General features: G+C 55.7%; 1 protein-coding gene across 2 annotated transcripts in view; it reads left to right on the top strand.

The window, feature by feature from the left end:
• The window catches only part of MOB2 (MOB kinase activator 2), a 78,856-nt gene that overhangs the window by 489 nt on the left and 51,178 nt on the right, over positions 1–27,189 (top strand). Inside the window, exon 1 of one of the 2 annotated variants that reach the window (XM_048215724.2) lies at positions 2,186–2,510. The exons of the other annotated variant lie outside the window; for it this stretch is intronic. The gene's annotated coding sequence lies outside the window, so the exon portion shown is untranslated. Of the gene's footprint in view, positions 1–2,185; positions 2,511–27,189 lie in introns of those variants that run through there. 2 annotated transcript variants of the gene reach the window in all.

Consider the following 27,189-nt stretch of genomic DNA (forward strand, 5'->3'; position numbering starts at 1 on the left):
GCTGCAGGGGAGGCAGGGTGCCGCGGGCGAGGCGTCCACCGCGGGCGGCGGGCCGGAGGGTGGAGTAGGAAGGAAGCATCGGGCCGGCAGCCGCGGGCGGCTCTCCCTGCGGTGCGCCGTGTGTGCGGCTTGCTGGAAACTAGAGCAGCAAAGGTGAAACGTCACGTCGTCTTCGGAAAGTTGCTCCGACTCAAGGGACTCTTTGTCAAAACTTTTCTGTGTTTGAGGAACGAGAAGGGCAGGCACTTCTCGCCAGCGGCGTGGTCCTTCTCCGGCTCTGCTTAGCTCTCATTTTCATCCCCCCCCCCCCCGGCAGGGCAGGGCACCCAGGGGCTTGGTCTGCGAGTGGGGAGCTGTTGCCGTTTCCCCGGGGCTGGTGGACGTGCTTGTCTGACGCTGAAGTCCTGGAAGGGAGGCGCAAGGTCGGATGGACGTTTTGTTTCTGGGGACGGCGGGTGCCTGCACGGCGCAGGGCAGAGGGGAGGGTGCCGTCAGGATAACCGAGGAGATGGGTCAGACCCATCCTGGCCTGCAGGTTGGCTAGAGGCCAGTGAAAGGGAAGCCAGGGGAGGTGAGCCCACGAGGGAGGGGTGGATCAAGAGGCCAGGGAGGAGTGCGGAGCGTGGCCAGGGCAGGCCTGGGGCCAGAGTGCGGGGCTCAGGGCAGTGTGCCCACGCTTCGGAGGACCACCGTGGGGCCGCTGCTCAGCTGGCTTCTGGGAGAGGCTGACTGCCGTCCTAGCCCGCTGCTTGTTAGCCCTGTGACTTGAGGCGATTGCTGCACGTCTCCAGACCTGCTCTTGTAAAGTCTTTTGTGAAATGGGAAGTGTAGGGCTCTGGAAGGGTAAACCGAGGTATTCGAGGAAACTGCTTCGCACACTGCTTGGCATTGGTGAGTATTGGCCACTGTTGAGTACTGAGGTAGGTTTTGTAGGAGGCCTTTGAACCCACAGGCACTGAGTGTGCAAGCAGCTGTGTGTGCTTTATTTTGAATCATAGACACTTTCTGCCTTTATTGGGACGGGCTGTGTTGGAGGCCACCTGGCTTCCCAGGGGGTCTGTTTCAGGGAAGTAGACTATTGATTGGGTGGGTTGAATTCCCCGTGCTTTGTGTCGGAAGTCCGGGGCTGTTCAGGAGGCCGCTGATGGTGAGATTGTGTGTGATTATCGGGTGTTCCTGTCCAGAAGAAGCAGGTATTCTGTGCTGAAAACTGACCAGCAGTCAGTCTTTTAAACAGACTGGGTTCTGTGCTTTGTGGACTTTACTGTCATCATTGTGAATATCCAGAGATAACCCCACAGTTAGGCTTACCAGGGACTGATTCTTGAGGCCCTTGTCAAGACTTTGGGAAGCAGGCAGTCATCTGGGTGAGGTCAGTAGAGCACTCCCCTCCTGGGTCCTGTGCTGAGGAGGGCGGTCCAGGTGCTGGAGGAAGACAGCTCTGAAAGGGACACGGCCTGGAGCTGCTGCTTCCGTGGGCCCTGGAACGGGAAGCAGCCTTCACTGCTGCCTGGCTATAAGATAGGCAGTTCCAGAGGACACCAGAGATCTCAAAAGAGGGATGAGGACGGAGTTTGGTTATCTTGGTGTGTTTCTAATTTTAGCGGATTGCACAGTGGACATTGTAAATTATGAATCCTTTGACAGTGTCTTAATTGTGAATCCCCTGCCCTTTTTAAACAGAAGTGATAGGATTTCAGTTGTTAAATAGTGATGTTCCTCCAGAGCTTCTTTTCAAGGTGTTATCACGGGATGTGAGAGCTGGGAGGACCCGTGCCCTCTGTCCCTCCCACATGTTTACTGAGCATCTGCTGTAGAAAGGAGGAGGCTGAGGCCTCTGCTTTCCAGCTGCAGGGCGAGTGAGTGAGCAGCAGAGACCCCAGCTCTGCCTGCCTGTGGTCCGACCCTCCTTGAGGAGAGCCAGCCAGTGGCAGGTGAAGGAGCTTGCCCTGCCAGGCGCCTTTTGTGTGATCAGTGCTGGGGCTTTAGTTGGCCATTAACTCTAGCTGGTTTTCAACCTGGAAGAATTGAGGAAGTGTGTTATTTTTGACTATTTCTTGATTATTGTTTATGACATCACACCGTTCATTATCCATTATCACCTAGGTAGTTTGGAATATGGTTTTCTCATGTTTTAAACAGTTTTTGTTCTTTTTTTTTTAAAGAAAGAGTTTCTCAGCATTGGTTCATCTCAGGTGACAGTGTGGACTCTGCTGTAGTAGCAAATACGGCTCCCGCCTTCTCTGCTGACAGCTGTCGCAAGCAGAGCAGCGAATGGACGCACTTCCCTGTGACAGAGAGTGCTTTGCTGAGTAACACAGGCGGCCTTATCTGAGGAAAGGGAGGTCTTGCAGGAAACCTGCCGGGGGAAGCCAAGAATAACACCAGCATGTTACAGCTTGCTGTTGGAGTTTGCTGAGACTTATTTGGAGAAGAATTCTGTGATGTGTAGCTTGCATCCGTGTGTTTTACCATAGTCCCTTCTGCTCGGCTTGGAGCTGGCTGCTGAAGTAGGTGTACGGTAATTTTTCTTACTTTTTATAAAGAGTAATTTCTAACTTGAAAAAGGGTCACCACTTGTGTGGCCGTGTCTTCGGTCGTTGGCTAGCTCCCTTCTGGACAGCTGATGACAGGATGTTGCCCTTGCCAGTGGGAAGGAAGTGAGCCCCAAAAGAAGTGCTCCCTGAGCTGCATCAGATTCCATGTGGCCCAAGACTGTGAGGGGCCCCATGGCACAGTGTGTGGTGGCGTGGGGAAAACTTTTGTCTTGTTCTCTACTGGCAGTGACAGGCATTTGTGAGCAGACGATAAAAGTGCAGTTTAATTTTTACCCAACAAAGCACAGTCCAGAAGCTTCCAAGCATCGGGGAATGTAGAAGAGGAAATGCACCTCCTCCCACTTCGGAGTTGGGGGAGCAGATCAGCCCTCTCATGGGTCCTGGGTGGGGCCGACAGGGTGGAGTTTGCAGGGACATGCCCTCCCTGCACCCTCCATCCTGGGCCCGCAGCCAGGGAAGGGGCAGGCACACACCAGCCCCCTTCCTGGGGCTGCCGCTGCCCTACTGCTCTTGGAGCAGTGGTGAGGTGGGTGAGGTATGTAGCTGAGAGCTCTCTGGCTCTGGCTGGAGATCCACCTCTGGGGCTGGCGGTTGAACGTGGAGCGCGATGGAAGTTGGTGCTCTTGGTCAGCGGGCAGGTATTTCTAAATGGCTGCAGGGCTTTCTGGCCTGTCTGGCTTTGCCTTCAGGAATCTTGCGCTCAGTTGAAGGAGATAGAATCCTGTGTGTGTGTACCTGTGTGGGCATTTCGTGGGGTGCTGACGACTTTGTCATTGCACTTTGCCTCAGGGGAGGACCTTGCCTGGGACTGACAGACCCAACTGTGAGGATGCCCCGACTGAACTTGATTGAGTTTCTAGACTTCTTTTTAACAGCCTCGTTGAGGGATAATTTACATACAATAAAGGTTTCTTGTTTTAAGTATAACAATTAGGTGACTTTTAGTGAAATCACAGGGTTGTGTGGCTGTCAACGCAGTTTAACTTGCAAATGTTTCCATCAGCCCAAAGGAGCCTTGTGTCCATCAATAGTCACTCCTTGTCCCCTGGGTAGTCACTGATAGACTTTCTCTCTCTCCAGATTTGCTGATTCTGGGCATTTCATACAGATGGAATCATAAAATGGGGTCTTCTGTGACCGGGTCACTTAGCATAATGTTTTAAAAAGTTTGTTCGTGTTGTGCACATATCCACCGTCAGTCCTCTTCGTTGCCAAATGATATTACAGGGTACGGAGATCTGCATGCTTTGCTTCTCTTTTGATATCTGGATTGTGCCCACTTTTTGCCCGTCATGAGTGATGCTGCTCTGACCCAGCCTTTTCCCACAGTGAGCTGTACCACGTCCTCAGCTGAGGAGACCGCCGGGTCCTGACTGCATTCACTGTGTGTCGTGGGCCTGGCCCTGCACCTCCAAGATCAAGGAGACAGCTTCTGCTTTCTCAGGCTGGCACAGGAGGGCCACGGACACAGGGGGAACGGAGCACGGAGGAGTGAATGAGGTCGAACTGGAAGTGGGGAGGCCAGGCTGACAGGGTGGCTCAGAGCAGGGGCGCTTAGTTGGCTCCTATGTGAAGATGCCTAGGAATTTTCCAAGTAAGAAGGAGGAAATGTTGTGACCCAGGCCTGTGCAAAGGCACGGAGGCATAAGTGGCAAAAGTGTCCTCTGGCTGTCGACCCCCTTGGAAGCTGTGACTGTGGAACCCTTCCAGGGACAGCCGCTGTGCCGATGGTTCCACCCAGGCAGTCCTTAGGGCCTGGGTCTGCTGAGGTGCTTGCCTGGGGCTGATTTGCGTTCACATTCCCTTGGAAGAGAGCAGCAGTCACATGGACCCCTTCGTGGGATGAGCCCTGTGTACCCGGGAACTCTCAGCAGCACCTCATTTCTCATTTGTCCCCGTGCTTGGAGGGTCCCCTGGAAGCCTTGTGCAGGATGTCCTCGAAGTTGTGCGAGATAGGACGGGAACTCACCAGAGGTGCTGCAGAAACGCTTTGTGGGGGAGCGGGTGGTTGGGCGGGAAGTGTTGTTGGCCTTGGGCAGGGCATCCTGTCTTCACTGCAAGTGCTTCGGAGACATCAGCTGGGGAGGGCCCAGCTCCGACCTCATCGGTGTCCTGCCTCTGGCCTTTGTGCTGCTGTTCTTACCACACGTGCCACTGCCGAGAGTCCTGGAAAAGCCAGACGGCACTGGGGCACTGGCTGCCCGACCTTGTTAACAGCTAGCCGCAGCTTGGGAGGGGTTCCCTGGGTACAGCGGGGGCCGTCGTCAGCTGTGAGGTCTCCTGTGCGAGGGAGCCGTGGCCTTCGCTGTGGCCATGTGGTTTGGGAAGATGGGTGTTGGAGGCCTCAGTGGGGATGCCTGTGCTGGTGTTCTATTGTCCCAGCATTTCCTGCATCGCCCTTGTGGTGGTCCTGGAACTCAGGCACAGCCAAACCCCACGCTCTTGATTTTGTTGTGAACGTGCTTAAGTGGCAAGTGAGGTACTCGGTGAGGCACTCTCTGCACTTTTTTCGGGCATGTGGACACGGAGCTAGTCAGGGAGCTGGTCTTGATCCCCGCTGGTGACTCGTGTGTGCCTTTCCTCCTGCCGGTGTCAGCCTGTGTGGAAGGGGAGGTGAGTGCTGTTCCTGTCTGACTTGGCGGGAGTGCCTCCCGCTCTTTGTCTCCCCATGTTTGTTTTTCTTCCTGTACAGGATTTCTCCTGGCTGGGGCACACCCGTCCATGGTGCGTGCTGCTCTGTAGAATCGTGCCTGGGAACATGGAAGTAGGAACAATCGAAACTGAGGAGTGAACTGTGGAAGCTTAGAGAAGGAGGAGGTGGTGGTGGGTGCGGTGTCCAGGCCATGTGGGAGCTGTGGTGCTGTTCTTGCATGGAACCGTGTGGCTTTGGTCTGTGGCCACATTCACGTTGTCACCTTCTGGTTCCTTTCTCTTTGAAGACTGTTTCCTTTGCTAGCTTGAAAGAGCTGATAGTGCACAGTTGCTGGGGTGGGACATTCATTCTTTTCCTTCCTGTAGCTGTTCCTGGGTACGTCCCAGGAATAGCGTGGTGTGTAGTCACGACCGACGACGTATCGCACCTTTTTGTTTGGAATGTTGTTGGTATGTTGGGTTATGGTGGCAATTTTTGGTGTTACTTGAGCGTTTCTTTTTTTTTTTTTTTAAAGATTTTATTTATTTATTTGAGAGAGAGAGAGAGACAGCCAACGAGAGAGGGAATACAAGCAGGGGGAGTGGGAGAGGAAGAAGCAGGCTCCCAGCAGAAGAGCCTGACGTGGGGCTCGATCCCAGAACTCCGGAATCACGCCCTGAGCCGAAGGCAGACACTTAACGACTGAGCCATCCAGGCGCCCCTACTTGAGCATTTCTGATGGTGATTCTTGGTTACTGTGAATTGAGCATTTCTGTGTAGGGTGAGGGCACGGAGCTCCCACAGAGGCATGCCCCTTCTCCTCCAAAAGGCCGGCTGACATTGGAAAGCAGGGCTATATGCCGTCTTTTCCCTTAGGATCAAAAACCTTTCCCCTCCAGCCTTTGCACCAGGCTGTCCCTGGGCTAGCAGACTGTTCTCTCTGAGAGCATGGCAGCTCTGGAGTGCCACAGTGTCAGGGCTTAGCCTGCGCTGCCCACACCCAGAGGAGTGGTCAGCCCCTACTTCCCTTGGCTGTGTCCTCTAAGGGCGGCAGGAAGAGGCCCCCTCCCCCCCAGTGGCTTGCAGGTTGGACTCCCTGCAGTAGTGTAGGCGGCTTAGCCAGGGTGTGGGTGTGTGTTCCACATCCAGTCCTGGGGTCCACCGTACTTGGCCCAACTGTGCCAGATAAACGTGTCTCTCTTCTAGGGCCTATCTTAGCAGTTTCTCAGCTTGGGCTTTGGGTGGTGTCCGTTGCTGTGAAATGAACCCCAGAACTTAGTGCCTCCAAACGAGGACCACCACCTCTCCCAACTCTGTGGGTTGATGGGTGGGGGCCTCAGTTTCCCCATATGGCCTCTCTGCACGTGGACTCTGGAGCAGGGTTCTCAGATTTTTGGTCCCTCCTTACAGTCTTAAAAATTATGGAGCTTGTATGGGTTATAGCTATCAACATTTATCATATTAGAAGTTAAAGTCAAGAATTTGTAAAAAATATTCTTTAATTCTTTAAAAAGAATAATAAACCCAGCGTATGTTAGCATAAAATTTTTTTCAATGAAAAAATAACTATATTTTGCAGAATAAAAAGCATGACAAGAATGGTCTCACTTTTTGCAGATCTCATGAGCTAGATCCTTATATCTACTTCTGGGTTTATTCTGTTATAATCTTACAAGTCTCATCGCGTCTGGAAAGCTCCACTGTTCACGGGCGCGAGAATGGGAGAGGCGAGTACCGTCTTCATGTGGTTAGAAGAGCTTTAACCTTGGCCCCTAGGCCACACTTGAGGCACCATGACAAGGGCTCTGTCTGCGTGCACTTGCTCCAGAGCAGAGCCACGGTGGAAGCTGTTGAAAGATGAGTGTCGCCTCTGCTATCCTGTGTTGCTCAGACAAGTCACAGAGCCACCCAGATATGGTGGGAGGGGACAGACTGTCCCTCTCGAAGGAGGGGTCTCCTGTGTGGGGAAGGGGTGGTGGCTGGCAGCCCCATCTGCAGACCAAGGCACATGGGTGGGAACACTGGGTGTGTTATCACTGGGGGTCCGGGTGTCCATAACAGCTCAGAGCCTTTCCTCCGGGTGGCAGGTGAGATCTGTCAAGAGAAGGTGCCCCTGTAGACTTTTCTGCACAGAGGTGTTTAGGACAATGTGGCTTAGGGACCGGATGCTTCAGGATTGAATCCCAACTCTGCAGCTTCCTCAGGGCTCCCTGAGCCTCAGTTTGCTTATCTGCAGCACAGCCCCAGAAGCCCCCTTCCTAGCAGTGGTTGGGGGATTTTGTGAGATGTCCACACATAGCGTGGGTACACCTCAGGGGTTGTCGTGGAGAACCCTGCCTCCCACAGCTGAGACAGGGCTTAGCACCAGCCTGGCCCGTAATTCCTTCTTGGAAGCCCCCGAGAGGGGGTGGGAGTTGTCCCTCTCCTGCCTGCCCCCCACCTGGATCTTGTTGTGGTGTGTGGCATGCGTGCACAGCGCCCGCAGCAGCACAGCGCCCATGGCCACCTCCAGGCAGGGCCCAGTGCGTGCAGGGTGCGTCCCTCTCACCATCCTGCTGCCTTCCCTCTCAGCATGTCCTTGCCGAGAATCTCACGGCGCTGCAACCCCTGGAGCGGGGCTGCCGCTCAGCATGTCACTTGGTCACTGTCACATCTGCTTGCTCTCGGAGAGCTGCTGTTGTGTGCAGGTAGCCCTGGTGTCCTGGTCCCTAAGGAGAGCCCAGTCTGACAGCCACACCGTCCTGTGGGCACAGCTCCTCTCAGGACTGCAAGGTTGGCACCTGGAGTGTAGCCCAGGGCTTTTGTGGCAGGTCTGGCTTTCAGGATTCCTGCGGGCAGAAGGCAGGGGTACAGGGACTTGGCATGCTCTGAAGGCTGCCTGATGCCATCCCCAAGTGGATAGTGCCTTCCATCAGTGGCCTGCCCATTCCCAGAGCTGTGGGGCCCAAGCTGGGAGAATGTCGTCATGCTAGGCTTGCCTTCCCCTGCCAGATGCCAGCACCTCTGCTGAGACAACCCTGTGTGGTCGGAAAGGCGCTGGCGAACCCCGTTTACTCTCCCACCTCCACCTTTGTGCTGTGGGGCTTGCCAGGCCGCCCCTTGGGTTCCGTCCCCATGCCTGTCCTGATGCCATTGCGGGACGGCTCACACGGGATGCTGCAGCACTGGGTTCTGAAGGCACAACCGCCTTTGCCATCGAAGGCTTGGGCCTGTGGCTACATATTCCTTGGGCTCTGCCACCTTCTTCATCGTGAGTGTGTTCCTGGTGCCAAAGCGGGGAGGCTGAGGGACTGCCAGCCTGGGAGGTACAGCTGGCCCTGGCCTGGCCTCACCGAGACTGGCTCTTGGTCAGCGCCTGTTAGCTTTTCCCAGACTGTTGGAGAGGTGTGTCCTCGCTCCTGCCCGCACCCACCTTGTCCATCTTTCCCCTCCGTCCTGGCCCTCCCGCACAACCGTCTGGCCGGAGTATTCTTCCTATGGCAGAGCTCCGTATTTCCTTCTTCTGTTGCCTCTCTGCTGCGGGCAGCTGCACATAGACCCACTTCTTACCACACTTCGCCTCGTGGGCTCAGGTGCCCCACCTGTGCCAGCTCCTGCTTCCCACCCCCACCTCCTCCTGTGCCGTCCCAGTGCCAAGACCCCACTGCCTTTCGTCCTCGTCTCTCTGTCCTTCCCTCCCTTCCTTTCTTTCCCTCCACATCTGGGCCTGCTGGGATGGTCACGCCTATGCTGGCAGTGCCAGGGCAAGGCAGTGAAAGTCAGGAGCAGAGGCCATGCCCAGCGCCCCCACCTGTGTGCGCGTGGCCCCAAAAAGGAGGCATCTGCTTTAGCATGAGCCACACGCCCCCATGGAGGTGTCTGATCCTGAGTGAGCGGTGCCCCTGTCCGTTCTCCATCAGCTCGGCCCTCTCGGGGCGGGGGGGTGTGTTGCCCTGAACCTGCTTCAGGACTCACAACATTGCCTTTCACCCCGGCCTCAAGGCAGTGAAAGTCAGGAGCAGAGGCCATGCCCAGCGCCCCCACCTGTGTGCGCGTGGCCCCAAAAAGGAGGCATCTGCTTTAGCATGAGCCACACGCCCCCATGGAGGTGTCTGATCCTGAGTGAGCGGTGCCCCTGTCCGTTCTCCATCAGCTCGGCCCTCTCGGGGCGGGGGGGTGTGTTGCCCTGAACCTGCTTCAGGACTCACAACATTGCCTTTCACCCCGGCCTCATTTCTCTCAACAGCTTGTTGAGGCCACAACAAGGGGTCCATATGAGCTGAGGTTAGGCTTGCCTCTGGACCTGGGTGACCATTTCTCCTGGCCACGTCTCCACCTGCAGAAAGAAGAAGCAGGCTCAGCCCTGTGAGTGCCAGCAGCACAGAAGTAGCCACCATGTCCCAGGTGGTCTGTGGCTTTCACAGTGCTTGTCCCCGAGAGGGCTGCCGCCTTCTCCTTGTCTGCCCTCCCTGGGCAGGCCTTGGAGGAGGGCGTGGGGACCTGGCCTCAACTTGGTGCTTTAGTTGCTGTCAGGCAGGTGATCTGGTGAGAACCAGGGCCATGCCAGCGACACTCCACAGACAGGAGACTATGTCCCTCGTCGAACACATGTGGCCCGTCAGCACAGGACACAGAGCCAACAGCAGGTTCCAATCTCGTAGGTCCCCAGATCCCACGCTCAGGGCCCGTCGGCTCCGTGCAGCCTCCCGGGTAAGCTCTGGCTTCTGCACACAACTGCGGCCCCTCTGGCCCATCCTGTGGGTTCCTTGGGAACTGGGGGGTCATGGAGAGGAGCACGGAGGATAGTCCCTCCAGGAAGGAGAGGAAGGTGGGCATTAGCACCTAGCTCCAGCCGCTCATTAAGTAGGAGCCTCCAAAACAAATATGCCTCCAGGCTGTGGCTGTTTTCATGTCAAGGCTGCTCCCTGCCTGCTGGCGCTGTCTCCCCCTTACTGTCAGCCCGAGGTGTGGGGACAGCTGGGGGGACGGAGGAGGGGGGCTAACTGGGAGTCGGTTCCTGTGGCGCAGATAGCTGCCCATGGCCACGTGTCCTTGAGGCCCCATGTCCTTGAGGGTACCCGGCCTGGTGTCCCTCTGGAGGCCGACTCTGGAATGTGAGCAGCACTTGCCAGCCAAAGCTTTGGCCTGTTGTGTTCCTGCTTGTAGGCCGCTTTGGCCTAAGGGTGCCTTTGGGGAGGGGTTACGCCAGCCCATTCAGCAGCACGTGAATGCATGAGTGCCCCGGCCACTCCGGGCCACCCCACCTCAGAGTGGAAGGAAGGGAAGACTGAACTTTACTGGGAAGGTACTGCAGGTCAAGGGTGGGGGCAGGGAGAGGGGAGCAGGGGATGGGGATTAGGGAGTGCACGTGTGATGAGCACTGGGCAATTGTATCTCTGAAGCTAGTCTTACACTGTAGGCTGACTAATTGGGATTTCAGTACAAACGGAAACCCCCATCCGACAGCAGGCTTCAGAGCACACGGCCTTCCCCTCTGACAGCCGTACAGTGGTGTCGAAGTGCCAGCCACCAGCCCCTGGGGCCGGCCTCTCCTTCCAGGCAGTTCACCCTTTCCGCCGCCCTGTCTCTGCTTAACTCTGGCTCACTGAAGCAGACCCCTTTGATGGGTTCACCAGGACTGCCTCCATTTCAAAGAGCGGGGGCACCAGCATAGCGTTCCCAGCAGGGGCAGTGCGGGGGTGCCTGAGAGGCGATGTTTACCGAGTCCCCCCAGTCCAGCAGCGGGTCCAGCAGCACAGAGGGCACTGCAGGCCGATGGGAGACAGCTGGGTGCTCTTGTCACTGCAGCTTTATCTTGGTGGTGCCTTCCTAACTGCTGCCGGCGGCTGGAAGTGAGGGTGTGGGCAGCCGGAGTGGTTTTGGCGCCGACCCTAGCATGAGGCCTTCCTAAAGTCCTTATCCTCTTGGGCTGTTTCATTTCTGTAGAAGTGGGAGTGAGCCATTTTCCTTTTCTTACTGCATGGTGGCCATGGTTGTAGATGATCGAGGTTGCCCACGTGGAGGTGCCTGGCACTGGGTGGCCAGTGAGGGCGGGTGAGGATGGGTCAGTTGATGGGGAGGAGAGGGTGGGAGCTCCTGGGTCTTCCTTAGTCCCTTCTGGTTGCTCAGAAGGATGGCCGTGTGGTGTTGGTCTCCTTGGGGTTGTCGTTTGTCTTCTCAGACTAACTACGTGTGGTGGCCCTGCGTCAACACTGCAGATGCGAGCTAGCAGCATCAGCTTGGTTTCCGTGCCCACCAGCCTCTACTTCTGAAGGGTGGGGACTGACTCGCACCCGCTTTGGTTCCCCAGAGCCTGGCGCGTTGACACACTCAGGACCCAGTCCCTGCGTGAAGCGAGGGATGCTCCCGTTGCCCTCGGCAGCATTCCGCGGAGTAGGCTGCCGGTGGGTCTCAACCTGGAGTGATCGCACCTGCTGGGGAGGTTTTGCTTGGAGATGTTGCAGGGGTTGGGTGGGGGCTTCGGGCCCCTGGTGGATAGAGGCCAGGGATGCTGCTTACCATGCCATTGTGCCAGGACGACCCCACAGTGGGAACGATCCAGCCCCAGGTGTCAGCCCTGTGCAGGGGAGCCAGCCTGGGCCAGGCCAAGACCTCACGGCTGTAGGCGGTGAGTCACGGGAGGTGCCCTGAGCAGCTGCAGCCCTACTGTAGGGCTGCCCCGGGCCTTGACTGCTGTCTGAGGTGCTGGTGATTGTCACTCCCGTGCGTGTGGCTTGGTAGGCAGAGAGACCTGCAGAGCCAGGCCTGAGGGGGCCTGTCACAGCAGTGTGGGTGCATTTCCCCAGCCGATTGGGTCGGGATGTGTGGGGGAAACGTGGGATGGGTAAAAGGCTTCCATGTGCTGTGGGGGGCCGTGCCCAGAGCCACCAGAATGGACGTGTGTGTGTTGTTTCTAGTGGCTGCACTCTTGAGCCAATACCGTGACCTCTATGGAGAGTGCTCTTTGAGGCCCAGGGAGGAGAGTAGCGGGGGCAGGTGCAGGGGGCGCTGGGCCACCAAAGAGCATAAGACAGTAGAGGTCCACTTGGATGTCCAGGGAGTCTACCAAAATGTTAAACCCTCCTGAAGAGTTTCCTGAGTGTAGACGTGCTAACACTTGTGTACTCCAGAGTTGCCTTTTGAGCGCCGCTGGGTGTTCGTTTGTGGCCCTTGCTGGCGTGGCGTTGAGGGAGCTGACAGAGTCCCTACTCCCATGGAACTTGGTTTCACAAGTCCGTTGTAGAAACAGGAAAACACAGAAAATGAAGAAATCAAAAAGTGAGTGATCCCACCACCCATAGACCATGGCTCTACGCTGAAAACTGGTGTCACACTGGGTGCAGACTTGCCCAGCAGTCAGCATCTGTGGCAGGAGGTTAGGGTGGCCGCCTGTGGATGTGCCGTAACCCCCCCCAGTCCTCTGTGGAGGGGTGTTTAGGGTGTCCCCCCGGCAGACGGCGGTTCTGAGCACCCTTGCACGTCCGTCGCTGCCCAGCGTTGGCATTTCCTTGGGTAGAATTCTGGAAGGGGACTGGCGGGCTCTGAGAGAGGGCCTTTGAGGGCCTTCCTGGAGAGACTCTGCCCACTCACGTTCCTGATAGCATGCACTCACCTCTGCTTTGTGACCAGCTGCCTGTGTTACTCTTTTATGAAAAAATCTTTGCCACTTTTGTAAGTAAAGAGGGGTGTTTGGTTAGTGCACGTTTCCTAGAGGAGGGCTGGCACTGACGCTCTCATGCTCTGGGCCCCCGTGTTCTTGATGAATCATCTGTCTGCTCTTTGTGTGCAGAGCGGTCTAGCTTTCTTATGACGGGCCTGAGTTCTGTATACTTTAGGGGTATTAATCCCAAGTATTAAGAATTTAGAGTTTGTTCTTAAAGGAACAAGAGCAAAGACAGAGTGGGGGAGATGCTCGAACTGGCCCAGTGGGACCCCAAGTGGGACTACCCCCATGACCCTGCTTCTTGCTGTTTCGTGAGGGCATCAGTTCATGAGCTGAGCACGGTGTGCGTGCGGCTGTACCGGGACCTGGCTAGAGAACCCGGAGCGGTCCAGGGTGTGCCAGGACACCAGAGTGCTGGCTGGGGAACAGCCATGCCGCAGCGTGTGAGCGTGTTTGGGCCGAGAGAGCAAGCCCCAAGCCCTCAGCTTGGCAGCTCCAGGGCATAGCCTGGGGAGGGCTGTAGGCACAGACTAGAGCTTGGCGCTGTGCCCCGCCCTTTTCCTCCTGGCTGGTGTGTGGGGGTGATCTTCTCAGCATTCCATATTTTCTTGTACAGTCTTTATCATCACCACCCCACATGCACACACACGCATGCGTGCACACACACACACACACACACACATGCATTATTGGAAGTGTGTGTACCATTGTCTTGTTCTCTTGGGAAGAAATTCAGTTCATATGGTGTCATAGAACTGTTCAGGAGCCCCTTGCTCGCCTAGTGCCTGTTGGGGCTGCATTTGGTCACTGAGGCTGCAGAGAGTGAGAAGGCAACAGGGCATGAGCAACGTGGAGAACCTAGAACAGGGTTTCTCACAGTGCCCCTCAAGGAGTGCTCATCTCTGAGGTGCTGGATGGGAAGCCCTGGCTGAAGCGGGGGTCCTCTTGGAAGCTCAGGGGACAGCAGTTCTGGCTCTGAGCAGTCCCCAGGAAGATCACGATGTGAATGGTTCACACAGTGGGCAAGTCATACTCCCCCCCCCCCCCAGCCCTCTTCCCAGTCTCTCTGTCCCGTGTCTTCTTGGTTCTTAGGGTGAATGAACAAAGAAGGGCTGAGAAGGAATCTAGGCCGCTAATGCTGTCCTCACCCCCCCCCCCCCAGCCCTGGCCTCCAACTGATGATGGGCTGCAGAGAGGAGTCCTCCCAGGAGGCCCGGTGTCCTCTCAGCAGTGATCCCAAAGTATGTTTTCTTCTTGTTGTGGATGGTGTGACCTTCCCTCCTGTGCTGGGTGAACTGGGTGGTGGCCCAGGGCAGAAAGTGCGCCAGGCCTGAGGCTGCCCAAGCTTTCCTGAGAGTCCCTGACGCGGGCTGTGCAGCTGAGGACCGTGGCTTCAGCAGGAGAATGGAGCCGGCACCTTTTTCTGCCTGGACAGCGTTACCTTCCTTCCATAAGAGGGGCATTTTGTGCTGCACTGGCTTTCCTGCACCTGGAATAAAATACGTTATGAGTGCTACCCCTTCAGGGTGGGCCTCATCTTCTCTCCGCAGACCCCCAGGTAGCCTCTGCTGTACATGGTGTGGTCAGGGAGAAGGCCGCACTCGGAAATCCCGTGCCTGCCAGCGGGCAGCTGGCCTAGTGAGTGTTGGCCGTGAGCGTGTGTCCTGTAGGCACCGCTCTTGGGAGGGGGCGCCGGCAAGGAGGCCTGGGTGCTCGTTCGGTGTGCCATCTGCAGGCCAGGTGGTCCCGGGCGTCACGACTGCCCCCTGCGCCTCAGCACCCAGGTCACGGTCCCTGCCCTGCGGGCTGGTTTTGGCTGGGATGGAGTTTTAGCGGGTGCCTGGTGTGTGGCGGGCATGCGCCTTGTTGTAATGAAGTTTCCTAGTGTCAGGGAGGTGGACATGTTCCACCCCAGAGAGTGCAGAGGCACCAAGGGCACGTGGGCATGCATCTTATGGGTCACTCTGTCACCACACAGGCTGTCCCTGCTGCCTCCCTGCCTCCTGGGAGCAGGGCATCCGGGCTGAGCTCTGTGAGGTGATGGGCAGAGGGGACTTGTTTGTGCCTTGTGCTTTGGTCTTGGGATGCACGTTTGCTCTTGGCTGTCAGGGTGGAGACCCGCGCCTCTTCTCTGCCTGCTGGTGTTTTGAAACGCTTGTAATTAAAATCCTTGTTTTCAAGTACATTCTAGCGTTCTTGCTGGGAAGGCCTCCTACCTTTTTGGCTGGAGAAGGGCTGGGCTCAGCGGAGTTCTGTTGAGAGTTCCTGGCATTTATAATTCATGTGAAAATAAACGTGTTGTCTTGTTGTGACCTTGTTGGCTCTGGTGTACTTCCTCCAAGGCGGACTGAGAGCAGCTGTGATGCGGACGGTCAGCCCCGAGGTGTTTCACTCTCTTCGGGGGGATCTGTGAGGAGCACGGCTGCAGCGTGCAAGCTGTGCTTCTTCCTGGGGTTGGAGGGGGAGGCTTGTGCTCCGTATCGTTTTCCCTCACCTGCGGCCTCCTCACTGGACTCATGGTTTTAAGGAGTAGCATTTGTGGTTTGCTGGCCCCTGAGGTCTGAGCTGTCACCAGGACGGTGGTGGTGGCCCTTGGTTTGCACTAAGAATGTCCTCTCTCCTGAGGCTCCGTGTGAGGGCACAGCCCACTGCCCTGCTGGTGGAGCTGGTGCCAGAGGTGGCCTTTGTGGGTGGAGCTCACATCCTTCTCGGCCGGGTTCCAGGGCCCTGCCCAGCCGTGACTCAGACTTCTACCCTGGACCACTGGGTTCTGAGATGGAGGAGGGGGCTCAGCAGGCCTCAGAAGGTGGGTCTGGGCCAGCCGGTGCTGGGGCCCAGATCGCCCCCTGTTAAGCAGGTCCATCTCTGTTCTGCGCCAGGGCGAGACCTCAGGGGAGCTGCTGTGCTTTTTCGGGGTGGTGCAGCAGAGCCGTGTGCTCGCAGCCCTTGTCCCTGGTGTCTGGCCGAGCCCTGGGGGCACTGTTGTTGGCGCGGCACACAGGCCGAGGGGCTGTCCGTGTCCTCCGCTGCCGATGTCTGCCCCCGTCGTGTGCAGCAGGCTCCCTGCTCCTGTCAGCACAGCAGGGACACGTGGGTCAGGACTGACCAAGGGCCAGCGCTGGTGGCAGGCTCAGGGGGTCAGAGGGGCTGCCTTTCCTGTCCCATAGACTAGCTACGGCCCCTTCTTGCCACCAGCGGGGTGCCTGCGGGTGGTCTTGTCGGCTCCTAAGCTACAGTGACACCCGCGGGTGAGGACCATGGTGCCTTGCTGGCCGGGGCGGCGTTCTGGCCTCTGGTTCCTGGTGGCATCTGTTCCTGTTGCACCTGCAGTGTGACTGCGTTGTAGGAGCAGGTGCTGCTGTGCAGGACTCAGTGGCTGGGGTCTCCACAGTGTCCCGGCCTTGTGCTGACCTGGTAAGGTACTTTCTCGGCCTCCAGTATTTGTTAGCAGTGCCATAGGTGATGAAGGTGCCAGGCTCAGGCTGGCTTGTCCCCTGGGGGAGCGAGGATGGGACCAGGCAGTGGGAGTGGGCCCACAGGGCTCTGGCCTTTGAGTCTATACTGATGGTTTGTTTTCAGACCAGCTTTCAGATGAAGGATCAAGACGCGGCACCTGTAGATGTCCCCAGTTGTCCTGTTAGTGCTTTATGCTAATTCTGCTGTAATTGGGGTCACAGTGCTCCTGGTAACACAGCAGCTGGGAGAACAGTAATATGGGGCCACTCTGCCCTCCAGACCGAGGTGTCCCTGCCAGGAGCAGTCCATAGGAGCACTACTGTTTTCCATGTGTCCTTTCTTTCCCAGAAGTCTAGGTCTTTCGATTTCTAATACAGATAATAAAATGTCTCCTGAAATGACATTTGCAGGGGTCTAGGGTGAAGGCTACGCTCCTTGGCCTATGTGCCTGGACCTAGAGCTTGTGCCGGGGGCATGCCACGTCCTGACTGCTCACGCACCTCATGGTCTGGCTGCGGGCCTGGTCCAGGGGCCGTGCCAGACTGCAGGACCTTGTCAGGGCCATGGCTTTGCTGGGCTCCCTCCAGGCAGGCCATGGGGCTCTGGGATCACCCAGATGTGGGCTTGGGGGCCACATCTTATGTGTCCTTATCTTTGACTCCAATCTTCCACAAACCACAGGAGAGCTGATCATGTCCTATTCCTGCTTAAAAGACCCTTTGTCCAAATTTCCCATCTCCAGTCCCACCCCCATTCCCGCCCCAGGGGTACCTGCAGCCTGGTCAGCCCTCTGATGTGCCCTTTCCAGCTGAGACCCCTGGCCTGTGCTCACGCGTTTGTTTGTGGCCTGGAGAGTCTTTCCTCTGCCTGTCTTCCGAAGGAGACCTAGGTGGCCAACAGGTACCTACAAAGATGCTCATCATCACTCATCATCGGGGGAGTGCATGCCAGACCACGCTGTGCCATCACCTCACACCTGTCAGAATGGTGATCGTAAGAAAGCCAGGAGATACCAAGTGTTGGTGAGGGTGGGGGAAAGGTGCCCTGCTGGTGGCAATGTCAGTTGGTACAGCCGCTGGAGAAAACAGGATGGAGGTTCCTCAAGAAATTAAAACCAGAGTCGCCGTATGATCCAGTAGTTTCTCTTCTGGGTATTTATCCAAACAAAATCATGATCTGGAAGACATGTCTCTATTCCCATCGTTGTTCCAGCATTATTCCCAACAGTCGAGGTATGGAAGCAACCTGTGTGGGTCGACATAGGAATGTGGTATTTATACACAGTGGAATGCCATTCAGCCCTAACAAAGAAGGAAATCCTGTCATTTGCGACGACATGCGTGACCCTGGAGGGCATTGTGCTAAGTGAAATAAGCCAGATGGAGAAAGACAAATACTGCATGGTATCACTTATATGTGGAATCTAAAAAAGGAAAAAATCGGACTCAGGAACAGAGTGATAGAGTAGTGCCAGGGGTTGGGAGAAATAGGGAGACGTTAGTAAAAGGACGCAAAATTTTAGGAAAAAAGCAGTGCTTGTCCTGATTTTGACCCTCCTCTTATTCCTACCTTCCCAGGTCCCTGGACAGCCCCTGGGGAGGATGTGGGGCCTCCCTGCTGGCCTGGGGCCCTCGGAAGGTGTTGGGAGGCTGAGTCCCACCTGCCCAGCACTAATGCAGGGGAAGTTCTTGTCATAGCAGCTCAGCTTAACTGTACCCTAACCGTACGTGCTAGCCAGCGTAAGTATTTGAAAACTACGATTCACATGTTTGAACCAATATAGAGAACAGGGAGCCCAACAACGCAGGCTGCACACCCTCTTTAAGCACTCAGAGGACATTCACAGACTGACCGAAACCTCCACAGGTTTCAGCCAACTGCAGCCATCCGGAGTGTGTTCTTGGCCACAGTGGAATCCAACCAGAAAACAACGGAGAGAGGCTAACTCCGTGTATTTAGACATTAGGGTACACATTTTTAAGTAACCAGGGAGAAAAAGAAGGATTTGTAATGGAAAGTGGAAAATATTTTTAGCTGAAAGATAACAAAAATGCTACCTATTGAGATTTATGGGCTGCAAGTCGACCAGAGAGGAGTACAGAGCCTTGGAGGCACAGATGGGAAGGGAAGGGGTCACCTGCGGAGCAGTCTGGGCCAGAGGAAGTGGAGGGTGGGAGCGTGGGAGCGGCCGCAGACGCAGCAGAAACAGGATCTTCAGCAGAGTCGTCAAGGCCAGAGTGTGACGCTTTGAACATAGGGATAAAGTAAAAATCTCGGCAAGACTGTTCAAGAGAGAAGAAAAGAAGGTCCAGAGAGTCTTCGTATTAAAGCATGCTAGGTCAACTGCATATCCATGCATTTTAAAAAAAATCTTCATCCATACTTCACACCATGCAAAGAATAATTGAGCCAGGAAGAGTGTAGATAGACAAGTTCCAGAGCCACGCGTGCTCACCGAGCACTTCAGATGTGTGCGAATGTACAGCACCTAGACTTTGGGGGAAAAAAAAGTCATGTAAAATGTTTTTATAGCATCTGTTACATATTGAAATGACTGTAAGTTGGGCTAAACAGAATTATTAAAATTAATTTCGCCTCTTTTAGTCTTTAATGTGGCTGCTAGAGAATCTGAAATTATAGATGTGGCTGGCATCTGTGGCTTGTGGTGTATTTCTCTTGGACAGCAGTGTTCTAGAAGATAACACAGAAGATGCTATTCTTGGCCTTTGGGTTAAGAACGGTTTTCCTGAATAGGGCCAGGAAGTGCTGATCATAAAGGAAAGAGAATTTGCTTTACATTAAGACTAAGATGTTCTGTTCATCAAAAGATCGCCCTGGAAGAGTGAAAGGGCCAGCACCCCGGGGAAACGTGGGGCACGCGGCACGGACGGAAAGGGCGCAGCCAGACCTTGTGGAAGGGCAGGAAACAGGCAGGAGACTCCCGGGGGGGGGGCGCACATGGCTCCCGGAGCGGGCCACCCCAAGGCTCTGCGCTGCACGTGGCAGACCTCGTAGGTCTGGTAATGGTCATGTAAGTGGGTGGCGCACGGATTGGCTTTAGTTCATTTCCCCGTAATGTGTACAGTGGTGGCTGGGGTGTGGGGCAGACCCTCCGCCTCGCCAGGCCTGCCCACAGTGCTGCTTGTCTGCCTTTTGTTTGGGTATGTTTATTATTATTCTTTAATTTTTTATTTTTTAAGGGGAGAGGCAGAGGGAGAGAGAATCCCAAGCAGGCTCCAAGCCCAGCGTGGGGTCCGATGTGGGGCTCGATCTCATGACCCCGAGATTGTGAGCTGAGCTGAAATCAGGAGTTGGACACTTACCCAACTGTGCCACCCAGGCACCTCTTACTCTTTTAAATCCTACCTCCTCCTAACCCCCCTGCTTTGGAAGCTATGCGCTCACGTTCCTTTCTCTTAGACATTACTTATGGCGCAGGCCCTAAACGTAACACCCGATGCTAATGAGCTGCTTTGTCCCCCTCCCTGCGGCACCCAGACCTCAGACCCTCATGCAGTCGCGGGACTTGCGTGCACTGTGGACATGCTCCTTCACTCCGTGCGTTGTAACCCCGCAGGTGTTATCTCTGGTTCATACGAGTGGTATTTACTTAGATTTGTGTACTTTCTGGATATCAAATTTCTGTGGATTTGCTGCTTTTGTTGTTCCCTTCCGTGGCTGGTTTTCTCCCTCCTGAAGGACGTCCTTTCCATTTTCTTTCTTCAGTGTTGGGCTGCTGGTGAGGAGCTCCCCATCTTTGTCGGCCTGACACTGCCTCCAGTTTGCCTTCATTCTTGACAGATGTTTTCACTGCATGGAGCAGTTTTGCTTGGCTTGCTTTCAGCCCGTTTTAGATGTCTGTCCACTGGCTTCTGGTTTCTGGTGTTGCTTTGAGAACCCGGCTGTCAGGTAAACTCTTGCTCCTCTGGAAGTGATCTGCTCTCCCACCCCCAGCCGCTGCTGTGTAGTTTTTATTTGCAGTAATTTCAGAGTTAGAGGAGTTGCAAAAACAGGATCAGTGCTTCCTGTGTGCTCCACCCAGATTCCAGAGTGTTACACTCAGGTTTGCTCTCTCGTTCCCTCGCTCTACCCCACACACCCCACCTGACACATGCATGTTTTTTTTCTTAACCGTTTGAGAGTGACTTGCCTCTTTAACCCAGAATAAGACAAAATGTGTGGTCTTGTGAAGGCGCGTGCCTTTGCGGCACTAAAGGATGCGGGGAAGGAGGCCGCTGCCTCTGCCCCGCTCAGTGTAGCTGAGAAACAGGGTCTGAAGTCACTGGACAAGAGCCGCAGGGAAGGGAGAAGGCAGAGGTGAGGGTGATGTGGTATCGGGCTAAGAAGCAGTCCAAGGGCAGGGTGCCGGGGGGTGGGGGCTCAGTCTGTTAAGTGTCTGCCTTCGGCTCACCTCCGGATCTCAGGGTCCTGGGATCGAGTCCCACAGCATCGGGCTCCCTGCTCAGCAGGGAGTCTGCTTCTCCCTCTCCCTCCGCTGTTCCTTCTGCTTCCCTCTCGCTCACGTCCTCTCAAATAAATAAATGAAATCTTTAAAAAAGAAAGAAACAGTCCAAAGTTTTGCCAGCCTCTGAGGCCCACAGAGCAGAGGCCGGGTGGGGGCGGAGGGGCCTGGAGGGCCAGGTCTCCGGAGTCGATGAGCCGGTCTGCCCTCCGAAAGCCCCAGTGACGTGGAGGTGCGTGAACCGAGGCCACGGACACAGACCCTTCCTGGGAGGCAGGGAAAAGAGAATGGATGGGACCTGTGGGAGAAGTTTGGCGGCTAACTCGGGTCAGAGGCAGAGTGACATACAAAGCAGTAGGTATCCCCAAATAAATACATTCGTTGCATGATCATCACAGCCTGGATTTCCTCCGAGAGAGTTTTAAAGCCGCCTTTATTAATGAAAATCAGTAGGATCCTTCCTTGCTTTTCATGTCTCTGCTGTGCAGTCATGTTTTGTTTCAAGCTGTTGAGGAAGAACGTCGGGTCTCCTTTGCTGCTCATCCACAGTCGTCCCTCTGGCTTTTGTGCTGCTCGCCTCAGCTGTGAGGTTGGAGATGCCCGAGTCTGGGGAGTGCGGAGACTGTGGAGGGGGTCGGCCGGGACTTTCTAGAGCGTGTCTTCGCTCCAGTGAGCTTCCTGTTCACCGTGACCTTAGGTGAACCTGGGCTCTGGCGTCCCTTCCTAAAACAAATCTGTTCTTTTGTCATGAGGCCCACGAGAAGCCCTGTGGTGTTCCCCCTGCAGATTCCGGAACTCTTGCTGGGCTCCACCAGTAGCCGCCCCCTCTCCTGGGGCAGCGTCCCCGTCAGTGTCACAGCCTGTCTTGTTTCCCCACCAAGGTGGCCGAGGCTGCCCAGGACAGAAAGGTTCCAGGCTCCAGCCGTAGTTGCTTGCTCGGGTCCCGCAGTGTGCTGGGTTCTCTCCAGCCTCTATTCCTTGGTCAGCTCCACTTGCTGGCCGTCCCCTTGGAGCCAGGGCAGTGAATTCCCTATGTTCAAAGCGTCACACTCTGGCCTTGACGACTCTGCTGAAGATCCTGTTTCTGCTGCGTCTACGGCCACTCCCATGCTCCCACCCTCCACTTCCTCTGGCCCAGACTGCTCCACAGGTGAATTCTTGGGTGCCATGTCCCAGGGTCTCTAGGGCTGGCCCAGGGCAGGTGCCTGGCGGTGCATGTCCAGTGGGTACAAAGAGCCCCATGCACAGGGCTGTCTCAGCCTCCTCAGCTGCCTTTAGCCAGCTTATCGCCGGGGACCCCAGGGAGCACAGGCTGCCTGACCACATCTGTTTTGGAGGGGCTTCCGCAAGGGCACGGGGCTCTTGGATTGGGCATTAGTGAGAAGAGTACTGAGGCTGCTTTCTTTGTGCGCCCTTTGTGGAAGTGAGTCACCCAGTCCCCTGTAGAGTTGCCTGAGAGGCTGGGGTCTGGGGCATCAAAGCACCGACTTGGTGAAGGAAGCTGTGATTTGTAGTGGGCACTGTGGCAGCTCAGGATACTCGGGCCTTGCTGCCTGCAGCTTGCTCACCCACCCCAGGTGACTGGGAACACTGCCCTGAGGTCATAATGCCAGGGAGACAGAGACAGACCCTGAGCCCCATCAGAGTGAGTGGACGGATGAATGGATGAGGCTCTGTCTGGCTGCTGGGCACCTCCTCCTGCAGTCCAGGAGGGTGCTGGGCGCAGCAGAGGGCATGTCCTTCCAGGCCATCCTTGCATGGGGTCTGGTCTTACCACCAGAACCTGGTGGTGGCCACGGGCAGGGAGGGAGTGTGATTTAGAACACATCTGGCATCATGAGTCTCTCTTTGTGCTGGCCAGAAAACCTCCCTTTACAGAGCTCAGCCTTCGCGTAGTCCCCACGTGCCACTGCAGTCGGAGTTGGGCACAGGCTGTTGTTTACTTGGTGTCTTGTTTCTCCTCATTGGGTGAGGGGGAAAGAGCAGGTGGTGTAGACACGTTGTTGAAGGTCACATGCCCGTGTCCAGGCGGCCTGGAGCTCAGCGCTCTGACCACAGACCTGTCAATGGCTTGGTTACCCCAAGATATCCCGAATCAATGTAGGAAGTTCAGGACAAATGCTTGACTTTTCCCTGTTTATCAGCTCTCAGAATTAAGGAGTGATTCCCTAACACCTGCTCAAAGTGGCCGGGAGGGTTTACAGTTATATGTGTTTCAAGAAGAGTTTATGGATTAGAACAGTCGTCGTCTTTGAGTCCAGGCACGCCGGCCGCTTGTGCGCTTTCTGGAGGGAGCGGTGAGGGCTGGTTCTATGGCTAAGCTCCTCTGCCACGGCCGCTGAGTCTCCTTAGCTGCGATGTGTCAGCACAGTTTTCTCATGGCTCCTTGTATTTTCCTAATTGTAAAACCGTTTTGAAATTGTGAGTTACGTCTCGAGGGCAGGCGTCTCGTGACGTGGAGGGTCCTTCCAGTCCTGGTCGTGCCTTCCGTCTGTCAGTGACCAAATCCAGTTCACCCACCACCTTTTTCTGTTGACCTCTTTCTAATTAAGTAAAACAAGTTTTCTTGTTTGGGCTTTTAAAGTTTTGTTTTGGTGGTGTGGGGGGAGCACCTGAAATGTCTTTTGTTAGTTTTGTGCGCTAGAGGTCCCCCTCTTCTGTTGTCTGGATCGGACTCCTCCCTGCTTCTGTCTGAGCCGAGTCTCCTGTCCCCCGTCCAGGCTCCAGCTTGGACAGGAGCTGTGGTTAGTGTTTGTGAGACGACTCTGCACCATCACACCTCGCTGCGTTAGGGTTTGTCTGTGCCCCCGGGGCCTGGGGGCTGCACACTGCCTTGGTTGGCCTGCCTAGCTTTCTAGGGACACCTGCCGTCGACGGTGGATGGACTCCCTGGTACTCAGAAAGCCTGTTGGCCTCCCTTGGTTTCCCCGTGGCGTGGTGCTGCCCCATTGTGTGACAGCAGCCTGCTCACAGCAAGTTTAGTGCCCACCCCACCTCCTCAGCAAGGTCAAGTGGACAACTCTGCCTTCCACTCCAGTCCAGGGGGCTGTGTGGCCTCACCCCCCCTCCCGGGGCCAGGCTGGCCTCTGGGAAGGAGAATACTGGTGCTGTTGCGCCCGGGAGTGAGGAGTGGACTCCGAGTGGCTATCTCCTGGGTGTAGCAGGGTAACCATTGGTCATAACATTCTTGGCCAGGTATTTATTAAATCATACGATAAAACGTGAAGAACAAACCATTGTGTGTTTGCCCCGTGATATTCCTTGTAAGTTTCTGCATAAGCTCTCTGAGGACAGCAACTCAAGGCAGTGTCCTCCTCTGTCCGTCCCGTGGAGGCATTGCAGGACAGGGGAGGAGCCCTGGGTAGCTGAACCCTTGCTGCCCTGCTATTGGGTTTTGGCTCGCCCCTCCAGTCTCAGATTCCTCCTTTCTCTGCATGTGAACAGTGGTCTAGCTTCCCTCCCTCTTGCTCTGCTTGGGGGCAGCTGTTGGCATCAGAGCTTCCTAACCTGATGGAGGGGCCCTGGTTTTGCAATACCAGGATTTCTGATCATCTGTGTTGGGGAAAGACCCCAGCAGGATCACCTGGGTTAGGGGCCAGATTTGGTTATCAGAAGGGACCTGATCCAAGGAGGCCAGGAGCTGGGTGCTGGGCTCAGAGCAGAAAGAGCAGGTGCCCCAGGTGCCCGCATCCAGGTGCCAGAGCACCAAGTGGCAGATCCCAGACTCTTATTGAGCTGAGGCCACCTGAGTGAAAGGCAGAGTGTTGTGCTTCCTGATAACCACTTAGGGGGGATGGGGACACAGGAGGAAGGGGTCTGGGCCTTGGGTAGCATCCCCTCCCTGAGCATGTGGCGTTGGAGCCACAAGGTTCCCCACCAGTGCAGTTTCCCTCTGAACTGCCACAGTCTGTTGAATCGGGAGAGTTCCAGGGATGAGGAATGCAATCATAGGATGGTGCTTGAGGGCCACCGCCGAAGCAGGAAGGGAACCCCCAGGTACCTCCACTGCAGTGCTAGCTAGGAGTTTGGGGTGCTGACGTATCTGTTCTATGAGACATGTTTTGGAAGAACTTCTCTTAAGTGAAGTTTTGAATAATGGTCTGGAGCAGAATTTGAAAAGCAGCTCTAAAAATAGTAGACCTCATTTAAAGTTTATGGCTAGCTTGTAAAAATCCGATTCAGTGAACACACTTAACTGCCTTGCGTTTGGAGAGCATTTTCCATCGGCTCTGCTGTAAGCGTGGTTTTGTTTTTGTCAATCCAGCAATCCCTTCTCCTTAGGACTGTGGCAAACCCAGGCGTGCTTGCCGCTCTTGCCGCCTGGCGTAGGCTCTTTAGCAGAAGGATGTTTCGTTGTTCCCAAAATACGTAGACCTTCCGGGAGATCGACTTCAGCAGGTGGGCTTGCCGAGGCCCTGTCCCCCTCGCGGATCATCCCAGGTGATAGGCCAGACACAGAAGCCATTTGTTCCAGAACACTCCTTTGAAACTTTGTGATCATGAAATTCATTTTATAGTGTGACTTAGACTTCGCTGTCTGTGCACGTGTGCGTGTGTGTGTGTGTGTGCGGTCTCTGTGTATAACTGAAACGGACTAGTCTGGTGCATGTGCCAGTGATCATTTCTGTTCTGTGTTAGTTCTTTTAGTTTTTGTTTTTTAAAAGATCTGACCCACGAAGGCAGTTTTACAACCCACATTAGTGGATTCAGCTTGTAGTTTGAGAAACATAGTTCTGGAGTCCTTTCCATTTTAAAATAAAAATGTGAGAAAATGCAGCCTTACTAACTCAGAATTGTTTCCTAACAAAAGAGGACATTGTACTTTAAAGGAGGAGACAGATGGGGATGATCCTGTGAGTGGAGTTTGCACACGGACCCTCGTGTCGCGCCATGGAGGGTGTGCACCTCGTGCACGTGCGTGGTGTGTGGGCTGTGCACCTGCCATGCACAGTGGGCACCTCATCTTGGGAGGGCTGTCAAATTAGTGATCTGTGCCATGCAGCTGGTTGGGGTGGGCCACCGTGGGGGTGGGTGTCCTAAAGCTAGTGTTGTAGGGAAGGGTATGCACCAAGCACAGCCTTACCCCTGGGTTGGGGTCCCTGGCTCTTAAAGTACGAGGACCTGGGCTTTTCACCGCAGTCCTGGTTGCTGCTGGGCTGCAGACGGCAGGATGTGGGTTCCCATGTCCCCTCCTCTCTCTGTGCCCCGTCGGGGCAACTCCCTCCACCCCCTGCCCCCAGCTCACCCTGGAGCCTCCCCCCACCCCGTGTCTCCACCCATGTGGCCAGTCTTCAGCTCAGATTCTGTGTGTCTAAAAGTGAGCTCCTTGTTTTCCCGGCACAGGTGCCCCTGCGGGCCTTCTTTCAGCGAGTACCGCTCGTTGGCCCACTCAGCTGCCACTGTGCATCTCTGGTTTCTTTCTTTCCTCCAGGCCCTGTGAGGTCAGCTCTACCATCAGGTCCACTGGGTTCTGGCCATGCACATGAGCCTTGTGGGCACCCTGGTGTCTTGCTCCTGGGCCACCTCCACGGCATCCTGGCTGGCACCCTGCTGCTTCTCAGCCTCTGCACTGAAGGGGCTTCTGTGGCAGCACGTCGGCCATGGCATGGCGTCCAGGGCCCCCTGGGATTCCACTGCACTAGACTCCCATGGCAGCTTGTGATTCTGGACTCTCAGACCCTTGTCTCCTGCTCCACTCTGCCCCGTGGGCCCAGCTGCAGTGTGCTGGCTTCCTGTCTACTGCATGGCTGGCTCCTTTGTGCCCCGGGGTCTTGGCACTTGCTGTTTCCGCCATACCTTTGCTTGGCTTGTTCCTTTCCATCATTCAGGTCTCAGTGCTGATGTCCCCTCACCAGGACATTGTCCCTGACCACCTGCTTCCAGTAAACTCTCCCTCCCCACCCCAGTCGTCGCTGCCCATTTCTTCACCGTTCTCTTCTCCATGGCACATGATTAACTGGAAGGCACCAGAGTTCTCCATGTTTGTCTCCATCCCTGGAAACATGAGTTTCCTGGAGGCAGGGATGTGGGCTGCATAGCGTAGCGGAAGGTAGCCTAACTGACTTGGCTGTGTTCCTGACACCAGAGCAGGCCAGGCACGGTGTCTATAGTGCTTAGTACAGTGCAGGTGGAGTGAACATTGGCTGGCCTGTTGGTCCCCCGCACCCCTGCCCAGGCCTCACTGCTGCTGTGCACCAACTTGTGGGTGGCCGGGCTGGCAAAGTCCTCCCTTCACTGCCAAGGCCGCCGGTCTGTGTGCCAGGGCCAGGCCTCCGTGGCGAGTCTTGTCGGCTGAGCTACCTTTGGCACTCCCCCAGGCGGGGAGTGGACAGCGAGAGGGGCCTCCTCAGGGTCCCTGGGACCAGGGCTCCATCCCAGCTGTGGCTGGTACCAGTTGAGACCCCGCTGTGGATGGGAGTGGTGACGGCATCCATCTCAG

This window comes from Ursus arctos, unplaced genomic scaffold, assembly GCF_023065955.2.
Source record: "Ursus arctos isolate Adak ecotype North America unplaced genomic scaffold, UrsArc2.0 scaffold_23, whole genome shotgun sequence".
Lineage (NCBI taxonomy): Eukaryota > Metazoa > Chordata > Mammalia > Carnivora > Ursidae > Ursus > Ursus arctos.